Source organism: Eucyclogobius newberryi, unplaced genomic scaffold (genome assembly GCF_026437365.1).
Source record: "Eucyclogobius newberryi isolate DKJ021-1_F unplaced genomic scaffold, fEucNew1.0.hap1 SCAF_59, whole genome shotgun sequence".
Lineage (NCBI taxonomy): Eukaryota > Metazoa > Chordata > Actinopteri > Gobiiformes > Gobiidae > Eucyclogobius > Eucyclogobius newberryi.
The window spans coordinates 404642-425912 of NW_027316267.1; the positions used below are offsets into that span (position 1 = coordinate 404642).

The 21271-nt window shown below is 40.4% G+C and overlaps 2 non-coding genes across 2 annotated transcripts; both read left to right on the forward strand.

Annotated features, from left to right (window-relative positions):
- Positions 1-20045: 20045 nt before the first annotated feature.
- On the forward strand, positions 20046-20118 carry trnak-uuu (transfer RNA lysine (anticodon UUU)). Its single transcript has one exon. It is a non-coding gene; the product is annotated as a tRNA-Lys (tRNA).
- A 219-nt stretch (positions 20119-20337) lies between these two features.
- On the forward strand, positions 20338-20409 carry trnaq-uug (transfer RNA glutamine (anticodon UUG)). Its single transcript has one exon. It is a non-coding gene; the product is annotated as a tRNA-Gln (tRNA).
- Positions 20410-21271: the final 862 nt, after the last annotated feature.

Here is a 21271-nt window from a genome sequence, read left to right on the forward strand (position 1 = left end):
TTTACATACAAGCCGTCAACAACAGTGTTTATGCAGCCAAGAGCCATACAATATCATGGACATTGATCAGGGTAAAAGTTCAGTCAAGTTAATTACTTAAAAAGAAACAATTCTTGTATTTCAATTTTAAAGCCACTATCACTGCCCAAGAGTCAGTGTCTAGAGACAGAGTGATATTACTGAGAAAACAAGCTGATATATTCTATTGTGCAATGCTAAATAGTGAAGCCAGAACAACACCCCAACTATGAAGCACTTTCTATAAAATGCAGACAGATCAAGGCTGTGGTTGAGCTCTACTTTTGACTTACATTTGGCACAGGAGTCCTGATATTGGCCGTACAGTTCCTATTCGTGAACAAGTTGCTGACAAGAAAACCCCAAAGAGGAGCACTTATGAGCATGAAGAAGCACAAGTGGTTCCATTTGAAGTAATCTCGGAGCAAAGACTTTTTCTTTTGCATTACCAATGGAGGCTTTTGTCATATGGAACTGCCCCAACAAAAAGCACTTACTGAATTTCATTGACAAGTCAATGCTCATGTTAGGGAAATAAGAATGACTCTCTGAAACTGGTGTTTAAACAAACTTTTCAAAGTGCATGCAGACAAAGACATCAACACTACCCCAACAAGTAGCACTTACTGCATTTAAAAGTCAAGTCAGTGCTTGTGCCAGGGTAATGTGAATGACCAGGTAGAGTGAAAACTTCATGGTATTTTTCAAAACTTGAGATACTTGCAGTTATTGAGGCCAAAGTCACAACCAAGACAACCCCAAAGAGAAGCACTTATGATTGCAGAAGCCAACAGTGGCTCAAGTTGAGGTCGTCTTAATGTGTTTGCTTCACAATGTCTTAAATGGTGGTCACAACAAGTAGAACTTACTGAAAAAAACAAGTCAATGCTCCTGTTGAACTCCACTGAATCCAGATATTCCTATCAAAGTGGCTGCTGTACTCCAGATCTTCTTCCGATGTCTTCTTGGCCGTCTCTGGTGAGTTGTGCTGGCTACGGTATGTGACCAGTATAAGTACTGTATGCCATAGCCCCACCTTCTTTTCAGGGTTTCAACGACTGTGGTAATGGCCATTCTGCAAATGGGCCTTCAATGTGTAGTCAATTTACATACAAGCCGTCAACAACAGTGTTTATGCAGCCAAGAGCCATACAATATCATGGACATTGATCAGGGTAAAAGTTCAGTCAAGTTAATTACTTAAAAAGAAACAATTCTTGTATTTCAATTTTAAAGCCACTATCACTGCCCAAGAGTCAGTGTCTAGAGACAGAGTGATATTACTGAGAAAACAAGCTGATATATTCTATTGTGCAATGCTAAATAGTGAAGCCAGAACAACACCCCAACTATGAAGCACTTTCTATAAAATGCAGACAGATCAAGGCTGTGGTTGAGCTCTACTTTTGACTTACATTTGGCACAGGAGTCCTGATATTGGCCGTACAGTTCCTATTCGTGAACAAGTTGCTGACAAGAAAACCCCAAAGAGGAGCACTTATGAGCATGAAGAAGCACAAGTGGTTCCATTTGAAGTAATCTCGGAGCAAAGACTTTTTCTTTTGCATTACCAATGGAGGCTTTTGTCATATGGAACTGCCCCAACAAAAAGCACTTACTGAATTTCATTGACAAGTCAATGCTCATGTTAGGGAAATAAGAATGACTCTCTGAAACTGGTGTTTCAACAAACTTTTCCAAAACGTAATTTCAAAGTGCATGCAGACAAAGACATCAACACTACCCCAACAAGTAGCACTTACTGCATTCAAAAGTCAAGTCAGTGCTTGTGCCAGGGTAATGTGAATGACCAGGTAGAGTGAAAACTTCATGGTATTTTTCAAAACTTGAGATACTTGCAGTTATTGAGGCCAAAGTCACAACCAAGACAACCCCAAAGAGAAGCACTTATGATTGCAGAAGCCAACAGTGGCTCAATTTGAGGTCGTCTTAATGTGTTTGCTTCACAATGTCTTAAATGGTGGTCACAACAAGTAGAACTTACTGAAAAAACAAGTCAATGCTCCTGTTGAACTCCACTGAATCCAGATATTCCTATCAAAGTGGCTGCTGTACTCCAGATCTTCTTCCGATGTCTTCTTGGCCGTCTCTGGTGAGTTGTGCTGGCTAAGGTATGTGACCAGTATAAGTACCGTATGCCATAGCCCCACCTTCTTTTCAGGGTTTCAACGACTGTGGTAATGGCCATTCTGCAAATGGGCCTTCAATGTGTAGTCAATTTACATACAAGCCGTCAACAACAGTGTTTATGCAGCCAAGAGCCATACAATATCATGGACATTGATCAGGGTAAAAGTTCAGTCAAGTTAATTACTTAAAAAGAAACAATTCTTGTATTTCAATTTTAAAGCCACTATCACTGCCCAAGAGTCAGTGTCTAGAGACAGAGTGATATTACTGAGAAAACAAGCTGATATATTCTATTGTGCAATGCTAAATAGTGAAGCCAGAACAACACCCCAACTATGAAGCACTTTCTATAAAATGCAGACAGATCAAGGCTGTGGTTGAGCTCTACTTTTGACTTACATTTGGCACAGGAGTCCTGATATTGGCCGTACAGTTCCTATTCGTGAACAAGTTGCTGACAAGAAAACCCCAAAGAGGAGCACTTATGAGCATGAAGAAGCACAAGTGGTTCCATTTGAAGTAATCTCGGAGCAAAGACTTTTTCTTTTGCATTACCAATGGAGGCTTTTGTCATATGGAACTGCCCCAACAAAAAGCACTTACTGAATTTCATTGACAAGTCAATGCTCATGTTAGGGAAATAAGAATGACTCTCTGAAACTGGTGTTTAAACAAACTTTTCAAAGTGCATGCAGACAAAGACATCAACACTACCCCAACAAGTAGCACTTACTGCATTTAAAAGTCAAGTCAGTGCTTGTGCCAGGGTAATGTGAATGACCAGGTAGAGTGAAAACTTCATGGTATTTTTCAAAACTTGAGATACTTGCAGTTATTGAGGCCAAAGTCACAACCAAGACAACCCCAAAGAGAAGCACTTATGATTGCAGAAGCCAACAGTGGCTCAATTTGAGGTTGTCTTAATGTGTTTGCTTCACAATGTCTTAAATGGTGGTCACAACAAGTAGAACTTACTGAAAAAAACAAGTCAATGCTCCTGTTGAACTCCACTGAATCCAGATATTCCTATCAAAGTGGCTGCTGTACTCCAGATCTTCTTCCGATGTCTTCTTGGCCGTCTCTGGTGAGTTGTGCTGGCTAAGGTATGTGACCAGTATAAGTACCGTATGCCATAGCCCCACCTTCTTTTCAGGGTTTCAACGACTGTGGTAATGGCCATTCTGCAAATGGGCCTTCAATGTGTAGTCAATTTACATACAAGCCGTCAACAACAGTGTTTATGCAGCCAAGAGCCATACAATATCATGGACATTGATCAGGGTAAAAGTTCAGTCAAGTTAATTACTTAAAAAGAAACAATTCTTGTATTTCAATTTTAAAGCCACTATCACTGCCCAAGAGTCAGTGTCTAGAGACAGAGTGATATTACTGAGAAAACAAGCTGATATATTCTATTGTGCAATGCTAAATAGTGAAGCCAGAACAACACCCCAACTATGAAGCACTTTCTATAAAATGCAGACAGATCAAGGCTGTGGTTGAGCTCTACTTTTGACTTACATTTGGCACAGGAGTCCTGATATTGGCCGTACAGTTCCTATTCGTGAACAAGTTGCTGACAAGAAAACCCCAAAGAGGAGCACTTATGAGCATGAAGAAGCACAAGTGGTTCCATTTGAAGTAATCTTGGAGCAAAGACTTTTTCTTTTGCATTACCAATGGAGGCTTTTGTCATATGGAACTGCCCCAACAAAAAGCACTTACTGAATTTCATTGACAAGTCAATGCTCATGTTAGGGAAATAAGAATGACTCTCTGAAACTGGTGTTTCAACAAACTTTTCCAAAACGTAATTTCAAAGTGCATGCAGACAAAGACATCAACACTACCCCAACAAGTAGCACTTACTGCATTCAAAAGTCAAGTCAGTGCTTGTGCCAGGGTAATGTGAATGACCAGGTAGAGTGAAAACTTCATGGTATTTTTCAAAACTTGAGATACTTGCAGTTATTGAGGCCAAAGTCACAACCAAGACAACCCCAAAGAGAAGCACTTATGATTGCAGAAGCCAACAGTGGCTCAATTTGAGGTCGTCTTAATGCGTTTGCTTCACAATGTCTTAAATGGTGGTCACAACAAGTAGAACTTACTGAAAAAAACAAGTCAATGCTCCTGTTGAACTCCACTGAATCCAGATATTCCTATCAAAGTGGCTGCTGTACTCCAGATCTTCTTCCGATGTCTTCTTGGCCGTCTCTGGTGAGTTGTGCTGGCTAAGGTATGTGACCAGTATAAGTACTGTATGCCATAGCCCCACCTTCTTTTCAGGGTTTCAACGACTGTGGTAATGGCCATTCTGCAAATGGGCCTTCAATGTGTAGTCAATTTACATACAAGCCGTCAACAACAGTGTTTATGCAGCCAAGAGCCATACAATATCATGGACATTGATCAGGGTAAAAGTTCAGTCAAGTTAATTACTTAAAAAGAAACAATTCTTGTATTTCAATTTTAAAGCCACTATCACTGCCCAAGAGTCAGTGTCTAGAGACAGAGTGATATTACTGAGAAAACAAGCTGATATATTCTATTGTGCAATGCTAAATAGTGAAGCCAGAACAACACCCCAACTATGAAGCACTTTCTATAAAATGCAGACAGATCAAGGCTGTGGTTGAGCTCTACTTTTGACTTACATTTGGCACAGGAGTCCTGATATTGGCCGTACAGTTCCTATTCGTGAACAAGTTGCTGACAAGAAAACCCCAAAGAGGAGCACTTATGAGCATGAAGAAGCACAAGTGGTTCCATTTGAAGTAATCTTGGAGCAAGGACTTTTTCTTTTGCATTACCAATGGAGGCTTTTGTCATATGGAACTGCCCCAACAAAAAGCACTTACTGAATCTCATTGACAAGTCAATGCTCATGTTAGGGAAATAAGAATGACTCTCTGAAACTGGTGTTTAAACAAACTTTTCCAGAACGTAATTTCAAAGTGCATGCAGACAAAGACATCAACACTACCCCAACAAGTAGCACTTACTGCATTCAAAAGTCAAGTCAGTGCTTGTGCCAGGGTAATGTGAATGACCAGGTAGAGTGAAAACCTCATGGTATTTTTCAAAACTTGAGATACTTGCAGTTATTGAGGCCAAAGTCACAACCAAGACAACCCCAAAGAGAAGCACTTATGATTGCAGAAGCCAACAGTGGCTCAATTTGAGGTCGTCTTAATGTGTTTGCTTCACAATGTCTTAAATGGTGGTCACAACAAGTAGAACTTACTGAAAAAAACAAGTCAATGCTCCTGTTGAACTCCACTGAATCCAGATATTCCTATCAAAGTGGCTGCTGTACTCCAGATCTTCTTCCGATGTCTTCTTGGCCGTCTCTGGTGAGTTGTGCTGGCTAAGGTATGTGACCAGTATAAGTACTGTATGCCATAGCCCCACCTTCTTTTCAGGGTTTCAACGACTGTGGTAATGGCCATTCTGCAAATGGGCCTTCAATGTGTAGTCAATTTACATACAAGCCGTCAACAACAGTGTTTATGCAGCCAAGAGCCATACAATATCATGGACATTGATCAGGGTAAAAGTTCAGTCAAGTTAATTACTTAAAAAGAAACAATTCTTGTATTTCAATTTTAAAGCCACTATCACTGCCCAAGAGTCAGTGTCTAGAGACAGAGTGATATTACTGAGAAAACAAGCTGATATATTCTATTGTGCAATGCTAAATAGTGAAGCCAGAACAACACCCCAACTATGAAGCACTTTCTATAAAATACAGACAGATCAAGGCTGTGGTTGAGCTCTACTTTTGACTTACATTTGGCACAGGAGTCCTGATATTGGCCGTACAGTTCCTATTCGTGAACAAGTTGCTGACAAGAAAACCCCAAAGAGGAGCACTTATGAGCATGAAGAAGCACAAGTGGTTCCATTTGAAGTAATCTTGGAGCAAGGACTTTTTCTTTTGCATTACCAATGGAGGCTTTTGTCATATGGAACTGCCCCAACAAAAAGCACTTACTGAATTTCATTGACAAGTCAATGCTCATGTTAGGGAAATAAGAATGACTCTCTGAAACTGGTGTTTAAACAAACTTTTCCAGAACGTAATTTCAAAGTGCATGCAGACAAAGACATCAACACTACCCCAACAAGTAGCACTTACTGCATTCAAAAGTCAAGTCAGTGCTTGTGCCAGGGTAATGTGAATGACCAGGTAGAGTGAAAACTTCATGGTATTTTTCAAAACTGACAGATCAAGGCTGTGGTTGAGCTCTACTTTTGACTTACATTTGGCACAGGAGTCCTGATATTGGCCGTACAGTTCCTATTCGTGAACAAGTGGCTGACAAGAAAACCCCAAAGAGGAGCACTTATGAGCATGAAGAAGCACAAGTGGTTCCATTTGAAGTAATCTTGGAGCAAAGACTTTTTCTTTTGCATTACCAATGGAGGCTTTTGTCATATGGAACTGCCCCAACAAAAAGCACTTACTGAATCTCATTGACAAGTCAATGCTCATGTTAGGGAAATAAGAATGACTCTCTGAAACTGGTGTTTAAACAAACTTTTCCAGAACGTAATTTCAAAGTGCATGCAGACAAAGACATCAACACTACCCCAACAAGTAGCACTTACTGCATTCAAAAGTCAAGTCAGTGCTTGTGCCAGGGTAATGTGAATGACCAGGTAGAGTGAAAACTTCATGGTATTTTTCAAAACTTGAGATACTTGCAGTTATTGAGGCCAAAGTCACAACCAAGACAACCCCAAAGAGAAGCACTTATGATTGCAGAAGCCAACAGTGGCTCAATTTGAGGTCGTCTTAATGTGTTTGCTTCACAATGTCTTAAATGGTGGTCACAACAAGTAGAACTTACTGAAAAAACAAGTCAATGCTCCTGTTGAACTCCACTGAATCCAGATATTCCTATCAAAGTGGCTGCTGTACTCCAGATCTTCTTCCGATGTCTTCTTGGCCGTCTCTGGTGAGTTGTGCTGGCTAAGGTATGTGACCAGTATAAGTACTGTATGCCATAGCCCCACCTTCTTTTCAGGGTTTCAACGACTGTGGTAATGGCCATTCTGCAAATGGGCCTTCAATGTGTAGTCAATTTACATACAAGCCGTCAACAACAGTGTTTATGCAGCCAAGAGCCATACAATATCATGGACATTGATCAGGGTAAAAGTTCAGTCAAGTTAATTACTTAAAAAGAAACAATTCTTGTATTTCAATTTTAAAGCCACTATCACTGCCCAAGAGTCAGTGTCTAGAGACAGAGTGATATTACTGAGAAAACAAGCTGATATATTCTATTGTGCAATGCTAAATAGTGAAGCCAGAACAACACCCCAACTATGAAGCACTTTCTATAAAATGCAGACAGATCAAGGCTGTGGTTGAGCTCTACTTTTGACTTACATTTGGCACAGGAGTCCTGATATTGGCCGTACAGTTCCTATTCGTGAACAAGTTGCTGACAAGAAAACCCCAAAGAGGAGCACTTATGAGCACGAAGAAGCACAAGTGGTTCCATTTGAAGTAATCTTGGAGCAAGGACTTTTTCTTTTGCATTACCAATGGAGGCTTTTGTCATATGGAACTGCCCCAACAAAAAGCACTTACTGAATTTCATTGACAAGTCAATGCTCATGTTAGGGAAATAAGAATGACTCTCTGAAACTGGTGTTTAAACAAACTTTTCCAGAACGTAATTTCAAAGTGCATGCAGACAAAGACATCAACACTACCCCAACAAGTAGCACTTACTGCATTCAAAAGTCAAGTCAGTGCTTGTGCCAGGGTAATGTGAATGACCAGGTAGAGTGAAAACTTCATGGTATTTTTCAAAACTTGAGATACTTGCAGTTATTGAGGCCAAAGTCACAACCAAGACAACCCCAAAGAGAAGCACTTATGATTGCAGAAGCCAACAGTGGCTCAATTTGAGGTCGTCTTAATGCGTTTGCTTCACAATGTCTTAAATGGTGGTCACAACAAGTAGAACTTACTGAAAAAAACAAGTCAATGCTCCTGTTGAACTCCACTGAATCCAGATATTCCTATCAAAGTGGCTGCTGTACTCCAGATCTTCTTCCGATGTCTTCTTGGCCGTCTCTGGTGAGTTGTGCTGGCTAAGGTATGTGACCAGTATAAGTACTGTATGCCATAGCCCCACCTTCTTTTCAGGGTTTCAACGACTGTGGTAATGGCCATTCTGCAAATGGGCCTTCAATGTGTAGTCAATTTACATACAAGCCGTCAACAACAGTGTTTATGCAGCCAAGAGCCATACAATATCATGGACATTGATCAGGGTAAAAGTTCAGTCAAGTTAATTACTTAAAAAGAAACAATTCTTGTATTTCAATTTTAAAGCCACTATCACTGCCCAAGAGTCAGTGTCTAGAGACAGAGTGATATTACTGAGAAAACAAGCTGATATATTCTATTGTGCAATGCTAAATAGTGAAGCCAGAACAACACCCCAACTATGAAGCACTTTCTATAAAATGCAGACAGATCAAGGCTGTGGTTGAGCTCTACTTTTGACTTACATTTGGCACAGGAGTCCTGATATTGGCCGTACAGTTCCTATTCGTGAACAAGTTGCTGACAAGAAAACCCCAAAGAGGAGCACTTATGAGCATGAAGAAGCACAAGTGGTTCCATTTGAAGTAATCTTGGAGCAAGGACTTTTTCTTTTGCATTACCAATGGAGGCTTTTGTCATATGGAACTGCCCCAACAAAAAGCACTTACTGAATTTCATTGACAAGTCAATGCTCATGTTAGGGAAATAAGAATGACTCTCTGAAACTGGTGTTTAAACAAACTTTTCCAGAACGTAATTTCAAAGTGCATGCAGACAAAGACATCAACACTACCCCAACAAGTAGCACTTACTGCATTCAAAAGTCAAGTCAGTGCTTGTGCCAGGGTAATGTGAATGACCAGGTAGAGTGAAAACCTCATGGTATTTTTCAAAACTTGAGATACTTGCAGTTATTGAGGCCAAAGTCACAACCAAGACAACCCCAAAGAGAAGCACTTATGATTGCAGAAGCCAACAGTGGCTCAATTTGAGGTCGTCTTAATGTGTTTGCTTCACAATGTATTAAATGGTGGTCACAACAAGTAGAACTTACTGAAAAAAACAAGTCAATGCTCCTGTTGAACTCCACTGAATCCAGATATTCCTATCAAAGTGGCTGCTGTACTCCAGATCTTCTTCCGATGTCTTCTTGGCCGTCTCTGGTGAGTTGTGCTGGCTAAGGTATGTGACCAGTATAAGTACTGTATGCCATAGCCCCACCTTCTTTTCAGGGTTTCAACGACTGTGGTAATGGCCATTCTGCAAATGGGCCTTCAATGTGTAGTCAATTTACATACAAGCCGTCAACAACAGTGTTTATGCAGCCAAGAGCCATACAATATCATGGACATTGATCAGGGTAAAAGTTCAGTCAAGTTAATTACTTAAAAAGAAACAATTCTTGTATTTCAATTTTAAAGCCACTATCACTGCCCAAGAGTCAGTGTCTAGAGACAGAGTGATATTACTGAGAAAACAAGCTGATATATTCTATTGTGCAATGCTAAATAGTGAAGCCAGAACAACACCCCAACTATGAAGCACTTTCTATAAAATACAGACAGATCAAGGCTGTGGTTGAGCTCTACTTTTGACTTACATTTGGCACAGGAGTCCTGATATTGGCCGTACAGTTCCTATTCGTGAACAAGTGGCTGACAAGAAAACCCCAAAGAGGAGCACTTATGAGCATGAAGAAGCACAAGTGGTTCCATTTGAAGTAATCTTGGAGCAAAGACTTTTTCTTTTGCATTACCAATGGAGGCTTTTGTCATATGGAACTGCCCCAACAAAAAGCACTTACTGAATCTCATTGACAAGTCAATGCTCATGTTAGGGAAATAAGAATGACTCTCTGAAACTGGTGTTTAAACAAACTTTTCCAGAACGTAATTTCAAAGTGCATGCAGACAAAGACATCAACACTACCCCAACAAGTAGCACTTACTGCATTCAAAAGTCAAGTCAGTGCTTGTGCCAGGGTAATGTGAATGACCAGGTAGAGTGAAAACTTCATGGTATTTTTCAAAACTTGAGATACTTGCAGTTATTGAGGCCAAAGTCACAACCAAGACAACCCCAAAGAGAAGCACTTATGATTGCAGAAGCCAACAGTGGCTCAATTTGAGGTCGTCTTAATGTGTTTGCTTCACAATGTCTTAAATGGTGGTCACAACAAGTAGAACTTACTGAAAAAACAAGTCAATGCTCCTGTTGAACTCCACTGAATCCAGATATTCCTATCAAAGTGGCTGCTGTACTCCAGATCTTCTTCCGATGTCTTCTTGGCCGTCTCTGGTGAGTTGTGCTGGCTAAGGTATGTGACCAGTATAAGTACTGTATGCCATAGCCCCACCTTCTTTTCAGGGTTTCAACGACTGTGGTAATGGCCATTCTGCAAATGGGCCTTCAATGTGTAGTCAATTTACATACAAGCCGTCAACAACAGTGTTTATGCAGCCAAGAGCCATACAATATCATGGACATTGATCAGGGTAAAAGTTCAGTCAAGTTAATTACTTAAAAAGAAACAATTCTTGTATTTCAATTTTAAAGCCACTATCACTGCCCAAGAGTCAGTGTCTAGAGACAGAGTGATATTACTGAGAAAACAAGCTGATATATTCTATTGTGCAATGCTAAATAGTGAAGCCAGAACAACACCCCAACTATGAAGCACTTTCTATAAAATGCAGACGGATCAAGGCTGTGGTTGAGCTCTACTTTTGACTTACATTTGGCACAGGAGTCCTGATATTGGCCGTACAGTTCCTATTCGTGAACAAGTTGCTGACAAGAAAACCCCAAAGAGGAGCACTTATGAGCATGAAGAAGCACAAGTGGTTCCATTTGAAGTAATCTCGGAGCAAAGACTTTTTCTTTTGCATTACCAATGGAGGCTTTTGTCATATGGAACTGCCCCAACAAAAAGCACTTACTGAATTTCATTGACAAGTCAATGCTCATGTTAGGGAAATAAGAATGACTCTCTGAAACTGGTGTTTAAACAAACTTTTCCAAAACGTAATTTCAAAGTGCATGCAGACAAAGACATCAACACTACCCCAACAAGTAGCACTTACTGCATTCAAAAATCAAGTCAGTGCTTGTGCCAGGGTAATGTGAATGACCAGGTAGAGTGAAAACTTCATGGTATTTTTCAAAACTTGAGATACTTGCAGTTATTGAGGCCAAAGTCACAACCAAGACAACCCCAAAGAGAAGCACTTATGATTGCAGAAGCCAACAGTGGCTCAATTTGAGGTCGTCTTAATGTGTTTGCTTCACAATGTCTTAAATGGTGGTCACAACAAGTAGAACTTACTGAAAAAAACAAGTCAATGCTCCTGTTGAACTCCACTGAATCCAGATATTCCTATCAAAGTGGCTGCTGTACTCCAGATCTTCTTCCGATGTCTTCTTGGCCGTCTCTGGTGAGTTGTGCTGGCTAAGGTATGTGACCAGTATAAGTACTGTATGCCATAGCCCCACCTTCTTTTCAGGGTTTCAACGACTGTGGTAATGGCCATTCTGCAAATGGGCCTTCAATGTGTAGTCAATTTACATACAAGCCGTCAACAACAGTGTTTATGCAGCCAAGAGCCATACAATATCATGGACATTGATCAGGGTAAAAGTTCAGTCAAGTTAATTACTTAAAAAGAAACAATTCTTGTATTTCAATTTTAAAGCCACTATCACTGCCCAAGAGTCAGTGTCTAGAGACAGAGTGATATTACTGAGAAAACAAGCTGATATATTCTATTGTGCAATGCTAAATAGTGAAGCCAGAACAACACCCCAACTATGAAGCACTTTCTATAAAATGCAGACAGATCAAGGCTGTGGTTGAGCTCTACTTTTGACTTACATTTGGCACAGGAGTCCTGATATTGGCCGTACAGTTCCTATTCGTGAACAAGTTGCTGACAAGAAAACCCCAAAGAGGAGCACTTATGAGCATGAAGAAGCACAAGTGGTTCCATTTGAAGTAATCTTGGAGCAAGGACTTTTTCTTTTGCATTACCAATGGAGGCTTTTGTCATATGGAACTGCCCCAACAAAAAGCACTTACTGAATTTCATTGACAAGTCAATGCTCATGTTAGGGAAATAAGAATGACTCTCTGAAACTGGTGTTTAAACAAACTTTTCCAGAACGTAATTTCAAAGTGCATGCAGACAAAGACATCAACACTACCCCAACAAGTAGCACTTACTGCATTCAAAAGTCAAGTCAGTGCTTGTGCCAGGGTAATGTGAATGACCAGGTAGAGTGAAAACTTCATGGTATTTTTCAAAACTTGAGATACTTGCAGTTATTGAGGCCAAAGTCACAACCAAGACAACCCCAAAGAGAAGCACTTATGATTGCAGAAGCCAACAGTGGCTCAATTTGAGGTCGTCTTAATGCGTTTGCTTCACAATGTCTTAAATGGTGGTCACAACAAGTAGAACTTACTGAAAAAACAAGTCAATGCTCCTGTTGAACTCCACTGAATCCAGATATTCCTATCAAAGTGGCTGCTGTACTCCAGATCTTCTTCCGATGTCTTCTTGGCCGTCTCTGGTGAGTTGTGCTGGCTAAGGTATGTGACCAGTATAAGTACTGTATGCCATAGCCCCACCTTCTTTTCAGGGTTTCAACGACTGTGGTAATGGCCATTCTGCAAATGGGCCTTCAATGTGTAGTCAATTTACATACAAGCCGTCAACAACAGTGTTTATGCAGCCAAGAGCCATACAATATCATGGACATTGATCAGGGTAAAAGTTCAGTCAAGTTAATTACTTAAAAAGAAACAATTCTTGTATTTCAATTTTAAAGCCACTATCACTGCCCAAGAGTCAGTGTCTAGAGACAGAGTGATATTACTGAGAAAACAAGCTGATATATTCTATTGTGCAATGCTAAATAGTGAAGCCAGAACAACACCCCAACTATGAAGCACTTTCTATAAAATGCAGACAGATCATGGCTGTGGTTGAGCTCTACTTTTGACTTACATTTGGCACAGGAGTCCTGATATTGGCCGTACAGTTCCTATTCGTGAACAAGTTGCTGACAAGAAAACCCCAAAGAGGAGCACTTATGAGCATGAAGAAGCACAAGTGGTTCCATTTGAAGTAATCTTGGAGCAAGGACTTTTTCTTTTGCATTACCAGTGGAGGCTTTTGTCATATGGAACTGCCCCAACAAAAAGCACTTACTGAATCTCATTGACAAGTCAATGCTCATGTTAGGGAAATAAGAATGACTCTCTGAAACTGGTGTTTAAACAAACTTTTCCAGAACGTAATTTCAAAGTGCATGCAGACAAAGACATCAACACTACCCCAACAAGTAGCACTTACTGCATTCAAAAGTCAAGTAAGTGCTTGTGCCAGGGTAATGTGAATGACCAGGTAGAGTGAAAACCTCATGGTATTTTTCAAAACTTGAGATACTTGCAGTTATTGAGGCCAAAGTCACAACCAAGACAACCCCAAAGAGAAGCACTTATGATTGCAGAAGCCAACAGTGGCTCAATTTGAGGTCGTCTTAATGTGTTTGCTTCACAATGTCTTAAATGGTGGTCACAACAAGTAGAACTTACTGAAAAAAACAAGTCAATGCTCCTGTTGAACTCCACTGAATCCAGATATTCCTATCAAAGTGGCTGCTGTACTCCAGATCTTCTTCCGATGTCTTCTTGGCCGTCTCTGGTGAGTTGTGCTGGCTAAGGTATGTGACCAGTATAAGTACTGTATGCCATAGCCCCACCTTCTTTTCAGGGTTTCAACGACTGTGGTAATGGCCATTCTGCAAATGGGCCTTCAATGTGTAGTCAATTTACATACAAGCCGTCAACAACAGTGTTTATGCAGCCAAGAGCCATACAATATCATGGACATTGATCAGGGTAAAAGTTCAGTCAAGTTAATTACTTAAAAAGAAACAATTCTTGTATTTCAATTTTAAAGCCACTATCACTGCCCAAGAGTCAGTGTCTAGAGACAGAGTGATATTACTGAGAAAACAAGCTGATATATTCTATTGTGCAATGCTAAATAGTGAAGCCAGAACAACACCCCAACTATGAAGCACTTTCTATAAAATGCAGACAGATCAAGGCTGTGGTTGAGCTCTACTTTTGACTTACATTTGGCACAGGAGTCCTGATATTGGCCGTACAGTTCCAATTCGTGAACAAGTTGCTGACAAGAAAACCCCAAAGAGGAGCACTTATGAGCATGAAGAAGCACAAGTGGTTCCATTTGAAGTAATCTTGGAGCAAGGACTTTTTCTTTTGCATTACCAATGGAGGCTTTTGTCATATGGAACTGCCCCAACAAAAAGCACTTACTGAATCTCATTGACAAGTCAATGCTCATGTTAGGGAAATAAGAATGACTCTCTGAAACTGGTGTTTAAACAAACTTTTCCAGAACGTAATTTCAAAGTGCATGCAGACAAAGACATCAACACTACCCCAACAAGTAGCACTTACTGCATTTAAAAGTCAAGTCAGTGCTTGTGCCAGGGTAATGTGAATGACCAGGTAGAGTGAAAACCTCATGGTATTTTTCAAAACTTGAGATACTTGCAGTTATTGAGGCCAAAGTCACAACCAAGACAACCCCAAAGAGAAGCACTTATGATTGCAGAAGCCAACAGTGGCTCAATTTGAGGTCGTCTTAATGTGTTTGCTTCACAATGTCTTAAATGGTGGTCACAACAAGTAGAACTTACTGAAAAAAACAAGTCAATGCTCCTGTTGAACTCCACTGAATCCAGATATTCCTATCAAAGTGGCTGCTGTACTCCAGATCTTCTTCCGATGTCTTCTTGGCCGTCTCTGGTGAGTTGTGCTGGCTAAGGTATGTGACCAGTATAAGTACTGTATGCCATAGCCCCACCTTCTTTTCAGGGTTTCAACGACTGTGGTAATGGCCATTCTGCAAATGGGCCTTCAATGTGTAGTCAATTTACATACAAGCCGTCAACAACAGTGTTTATGCAGCCAAGAGCCATACAATATCATGGACATTGATCAGGGTAAAAGTTCAGTCAAGTTAATTACTTAAAAAGAAACAATTCTTGTATTTCAATTTTAAAGCCACTATCACTGCCCAAGAGTCAGTGTCTAGAGACAGAGTGATATTACTGAGAAAACAAGCTGATATATTCTATTGTGCAATGCTAAATAGTGAAGCCAGAACAACACCCCAACTATGAAGCACTTTCTATAAAATACAGACAGATCAAGGCTGTGGTTGAGCTCTACTTTTGACTTACATTTGGCACAGGAGTCCTGATATTGGCCGTACAGTTCCTATTCGTGAACAAGTTGCTGACAAGAAAACCCCAAAGAGGAGCACTTATGAGCATGAAGAAGCACAAGTGGTTCCATTTGAAGTAATCTTGGAGCAAGGACTTTTTCTTTTGCATTACCAATGGAGGCTTTTGTCATATGGAACTGCCCCAACAAAAAGCACTTACTGAATTTCATTGACAAGTCAATGCTCATGTTAGGGAAATAAGAATGACTCTCTGAAACTGGTGTTTAAACAAACTTTTCCAAAACGTAATTTCAAAGTGCATGCAGACAAAGACATCAACACTACCCCAACAAGTAGCACTTACTGCATTCAAAAATCAAGTCAGTGCTTGTGCCAGGGTAATGTGAATGACCAGGTAGAGTGAAAACTTCATGGTATTTTTCAAAACTTGAGATACTTGCAGTTATTGAGGCCAAAGTCACAACCAAGACAACCCCAAAGAGAAGCACTTATGATTGCAGAAGCCAACAGTGGCTCAATTTGAGGTCGTCTTAATGTGTTTGCTTCACAATGTCTTAAATGGTGGTCACAACAAGTAGAACTTACTGAAAAAAACAAGTCAATGCTCCTGTTGAACTCCACTGAATCCAGATATTCCTATCAAAGTGGCTGCTGTACTCCAGATCTTCTTCCGATGTCTTCTTGGCCGTCTCTGGTGAGTTGTGCTGGCTAAGGTATGTGACCAGTATAAGTACTGTATGCCATAGCCCCACCTTCTTTTCAGGGTTTCAACGACTGTGGTAATGGCCATTCTGCAAATGGGCCTTCAATGTGTAGTCAATTTACATACAAGCCGTCAACAACAGTGTTTATGCAGCCAAGAGCCATACAATATCATGGACATTGATCAGGGTAAAAGTTCAGTCAAGTTAATTACTTAAAAAGAAACAATTCTTGTATTTCAATTTTAAAGCCACTATCACTGCCCAAGAGTCAGTGTCTAGAGACAGAGTGATATTACTGAGAAAACAAGCTGATATATTCTATTGTGCAATGCTAAATAGTGAAGCCAGAACAACACCCCAACTATGAAGCACTTTCTATAAAATGCAGACAGATCAAGGCTGTGGTTGAGCTCTACTTTTGACTTACATTTGGCACAGGAGTCCTGATATTGGCCGTACAGTTCCTATTCGTGAACAAGTTGCTGACAAGAAAACCCCAAAGAGGAGCACTTATGAGCACGAAGAAGCACAAGTGGTTCCATTTGAAGTAATCTTGGAGCAAGGACTTTTTCTTTTGCATTACCAATGGAGGCTTTTGTCATATGGAACTGCCCCAACAAAAAGCACTTACTGAATTTCATTGACAAGTCAATGCTCATGTTAGGGAAATAAGAATGACTCTCTGAAACTGGTGTTTAAACAAACTTTTCCAGAACGTAATTTCAAAGTGCATGCAGACAAAGACATCAACACTACCCCAACAAGTAGCACTTACTGCATTCAAAAGTCAAGTCAGTGCTTGTGCCAGGGTAATGTGAATGACCAGGTAGAGTGAAAACTTCATGGTATTTTTCAAAACTTGAGATACTTGCAGTTATTGAGGCCAAAGTCACAACCAAGACAACCCCAAAGAGAAGCACTTATGATTGCAGAAGCCAACAGTGGCTCAATTTGAGGTCGTCTTAATGCGTTTGCTTCACAATGTCTTAAATGGTGGTCACAACAAGTAGAACTTACTGAAAAAACGAGTCAATGCTCCTGTTGAACTCCACTGAATCCAGATATTCCTATCAAAGTGGCTGCTGTACTCCAGATCTTCTTCCGATGTCTTCTAGGCCGTCTCTGGTGAGTTGTGCTGGCTAAGGTATGTGACCAGTATAAGTACTGTATGCCATAGCCCCACCTTCTTTTCAGGGTTTCAACGACTGTGGTAATGGCCATTCTGCAAATGGGCCTTCAATGTGTAGTCAATTTACATACAAGCCGTCAACAACAGTGTTTATGGAGCCAAGAGCCATACAATATCATGGACATTGATCAAAGTAAAAGTTCAGTTTAGTTTATTACTGAAAAAGAAACAATTCTTGTATTTCGATTTTAAAGCCAGCATCACTGCCCAAGAGTCAGTGTCTAGAGACAGAGTGATATTACTGAGAAAACAAGCTGATATATTCTATTGTGCAATGCTAAATAGTGAAGCCAGAACAACACCCCAACTATGAAGCACTTTCTATAAAATACAGACAGATCAAGGCTGTGGTTGAGCTCTACTTTTGACTTACATTTGGCACAGGAGTCCTGATATTGGCCGTACAGTTCCTATTCGTGAACAAGTTGCTGACAAGAAAACCCCAAAGAGGAGCACTTATGAGCATGAAGAAGCACAAGTGGTTCCATTTGAAGTAATCTTGGAGCAAGGACTTTTTCTTTTGCATTACCAATGGAGGCTTTTGTCATATGGAACTGCCCCAACAAAAAGCACTTACTGAATCTCATTGACAAGTCAATGCTCATGTTAGGGAAATAAGAATGACTCTCTGAAACTGGTGTTTAAACAAACTTTTCCAGAACGTAATTTCAAAGTGCATGCAGACAAAGACATCAACACTACCCCAACAAGTAGCACTTACTGCATTCAAAAGTCAAGTCAGTGCTTGTGCCAGGGTAATGTGAATGACCAGGTAGAGTGAAAACTTCATGGTATTTTTCAAAACTTGAGATACTTGCAGTTATTGAGGCCAAAGTCACAACCAAGACAACCCCAAAGAGAAGCACTTATGATTGCAGAAGCCAACAGTGGCTCAATTTGAGGTCGTCTTAATGTGTTTGCTTCACAATGTCTTAAATGGTGGTCACAACAAGTAGAACTTACTGAAAAAACAAGTCAATGCTCCTGTTGAACTCCACTGAATCCAGATATTCCTATCAAAGTGGCTGCTGTACTCCAGATCTTCTTCCGATGTCTTCTTGGCCGTCTCTGGTGAGTTGTGCTGGCTAAGGTATGTGACCAGTATAAGTACTGTATGCCATAGCCCCACCTTCTTTTCAGGGTTTCAACGACTGTGGTAATGGCCATTCTGCAAATGGGCCTTCAATGTGTAGTCAATTTACATACAAGCCGTCAACAACAGTGTTTATGCAGCCAAGAGCCATACAATATCATGGACGTTGATCAGGGTAAAAGTTCAGTCAAGTTAATTACTTAAAAAGAAACAATTCTTGTATTTCAATTTTAAAGCCACTATCACTGCCCAAGAGTCAGTGTCTAGAGACAGAGTGATATTACTGAGAAAACAAGCTGATATATTCTATTGTGCAATGCTAAATAGTGAAGCCAGAACAACACCCCAACTATGAAGCACTTTCTATAAAATGCAGACAGATCATGGCTGTGGTTGAGCTCTACTTTTGACTTACATTTGGCACAGGAGTCCTGATATTGGCCGTACAGTTCCTATTCGTGAACAAGTTGCTGACAAGAAAACCCCAAAGAGGAGCACTTATGAGCATGAAGAAGCACAAGTGGTTCCATTTGAAGTAATCTCGGAGCAAAGACTTTTTCTTTTGCATTACCAATGGAGGCTTTTGTCATATGGAACTGCCCCAACAAAAAGCACTTACTGAATTTCATTGACAAGTCAATGCTCATGTTAGGGAAATAAGAATGACTCTCTGAAACTGGTGTTTAAACAAACTTTTCCAGAACGTAATTTCAAAGTGCATGCAGACAAAGACATCAACACTACCCCAACAAGTAGCACTTACTGCATTCAAAAGTCAAGTCAGTGCTTGTGCCAGGGTAATGTGAATGACCAGGTAGAGTGAAAACTTCATGGTATTTTTCAAAACTTGAGATACTTGCAGTTATTGAGGCCAAAGTCACAACCAAGACAACCCCAAAGAGAAGCACTTATGATTGCAGAAGCCAACAGTGGCTCAAGTTGAGGTCGTCTTAATGTGTTTGCTTCACAATGTCTTAAATGGTGGTCACAACAAGTAGAACTTACTGAAAAAAACAAGTCAATGCTCCTGTTGAACTCCACTGAATCCAGATATTCCTATCAAAGTGGCTGCTGTACTCCAGATCTTCTTCCGATGTCTTCTTGGCCGTCTCTGGTGAGTTGTGCTGGCTAAGGTATGTGACCAGTATAAGTACCGTATGCCATAGCCCCACCTTCTTTTCAGGGTTTCAACGACTGTGGTAATGGCCATTCTGAAAATGGGCCTTCAATGTGTAGTCAATTTACATACAAGCCGTCAACAAAGTTATCGATGCAGACCAACAAGAGACATCAAATACATAGCCAGTGATCAGCCAAACAAGTTGAATCATTGTGAAACTTCCAAATCATTTTTGCAACTGTCTTTGGTACCCATTGAAGGATTACATTGTCATTGACATTGTAAAGATGCAAGGCCTCATGGGAGTCAGACTCTGGATCCAGTTTATTTGCTGCTAAAAGAACACTGTTCCCAAAAAAGGTTATGCACAGCTATGAAATGATCCAGGCTCCATTTGGCTCTGTCTCACTCAGAGCCTGGATAGCTCAGTCGGTAGAGCATCAGACTTTTAATCTGAGGGTCCAGGGTTCAAGTCCCTGTTCAGGCGGTTGTATTACTATGTAATTATTGTAAGATATTAAACACAATACTAGACCATACAATTTTAATGACTCATGCCGGCATGTAGACAGAATTTGGACTTGCCTAATGCGAAAAGAACTTCCCGTGGTTCCCCTACATCAAAAACACTGCATGTGATATATCATATCAGATTGATCACCAACCCTCATCAAATTCAACCCTACATGGCGGTATTGCATTGTATGGTTCCATGGTGTAATGGTTAGCACTCTGGGCTTTGAATCCAGTGATCCGAGTTCAAATCTCGGTGGAACCTAGAACTGTCTTGAGTTGACTGTAAACTGCAAACCAATGTGTGCCATGGTCCCACCCTCTTTTTTCAACGAGTGTCAATTTACATGCAAGCCATCAACAACAGTGTTTATGGAGCCAAGAGCCATACAATATCATGGACATTGATCAAAGTAAAAGTTCAGTTTAGTTTATTACTGAAAAAGAAACAATTCTTGTATTTCGATTTTAAAGCCAGCATCACTGCCCAAGAGTCAGTGTCTAGAGACAGAGTGATATTACTGAGAAAACAAGCTGATATATTCTATTGTGCAATGCTAAATAGTGAAGCCAGAACAACACCCCAACTATGAAGCACTTTCTATAAAATGCAGACAGATCATGGCTGTGGTTGAGCTCTACTTTTGACTTACATTTGGCACAGGAGTCCTGATATTGGCCGTACAGTTCCTATTCGTGAACAAGTTGCTGACAAGAAAACCCCAAAGAGGAGCACTTATGAGCATGAAGAAGCACAAGTGGTTCCATTTGAAGTAATCTTGGAGCAAGGACTTTTTCTTTTGCATTACCAATGGAGGCTTTTGTCATATGGAACTGCCCCCCAACAAAAAGCACTTACTGAATTTCATTGACAAGTCAATGCTCATGTTAGGGAAATAAGAATGACTCTCTGAAACTGGTGTTTAAACAAACTTTTCCAGAACGTAATTTCAAAGTGCATGCAGACAAAGACATCAACACTACCCCAACAAGTAGCACTTACTGCATTCAAAAGTCAAGTCAGTGCTTGTGCCAGGGTAATGTGAATGACCAGGTAGAGTGAAAACTTCATGGTATTTTTCAAAACTTGAGATACTTGCAGTTATTGAGGCCAAAGTCACAACCAA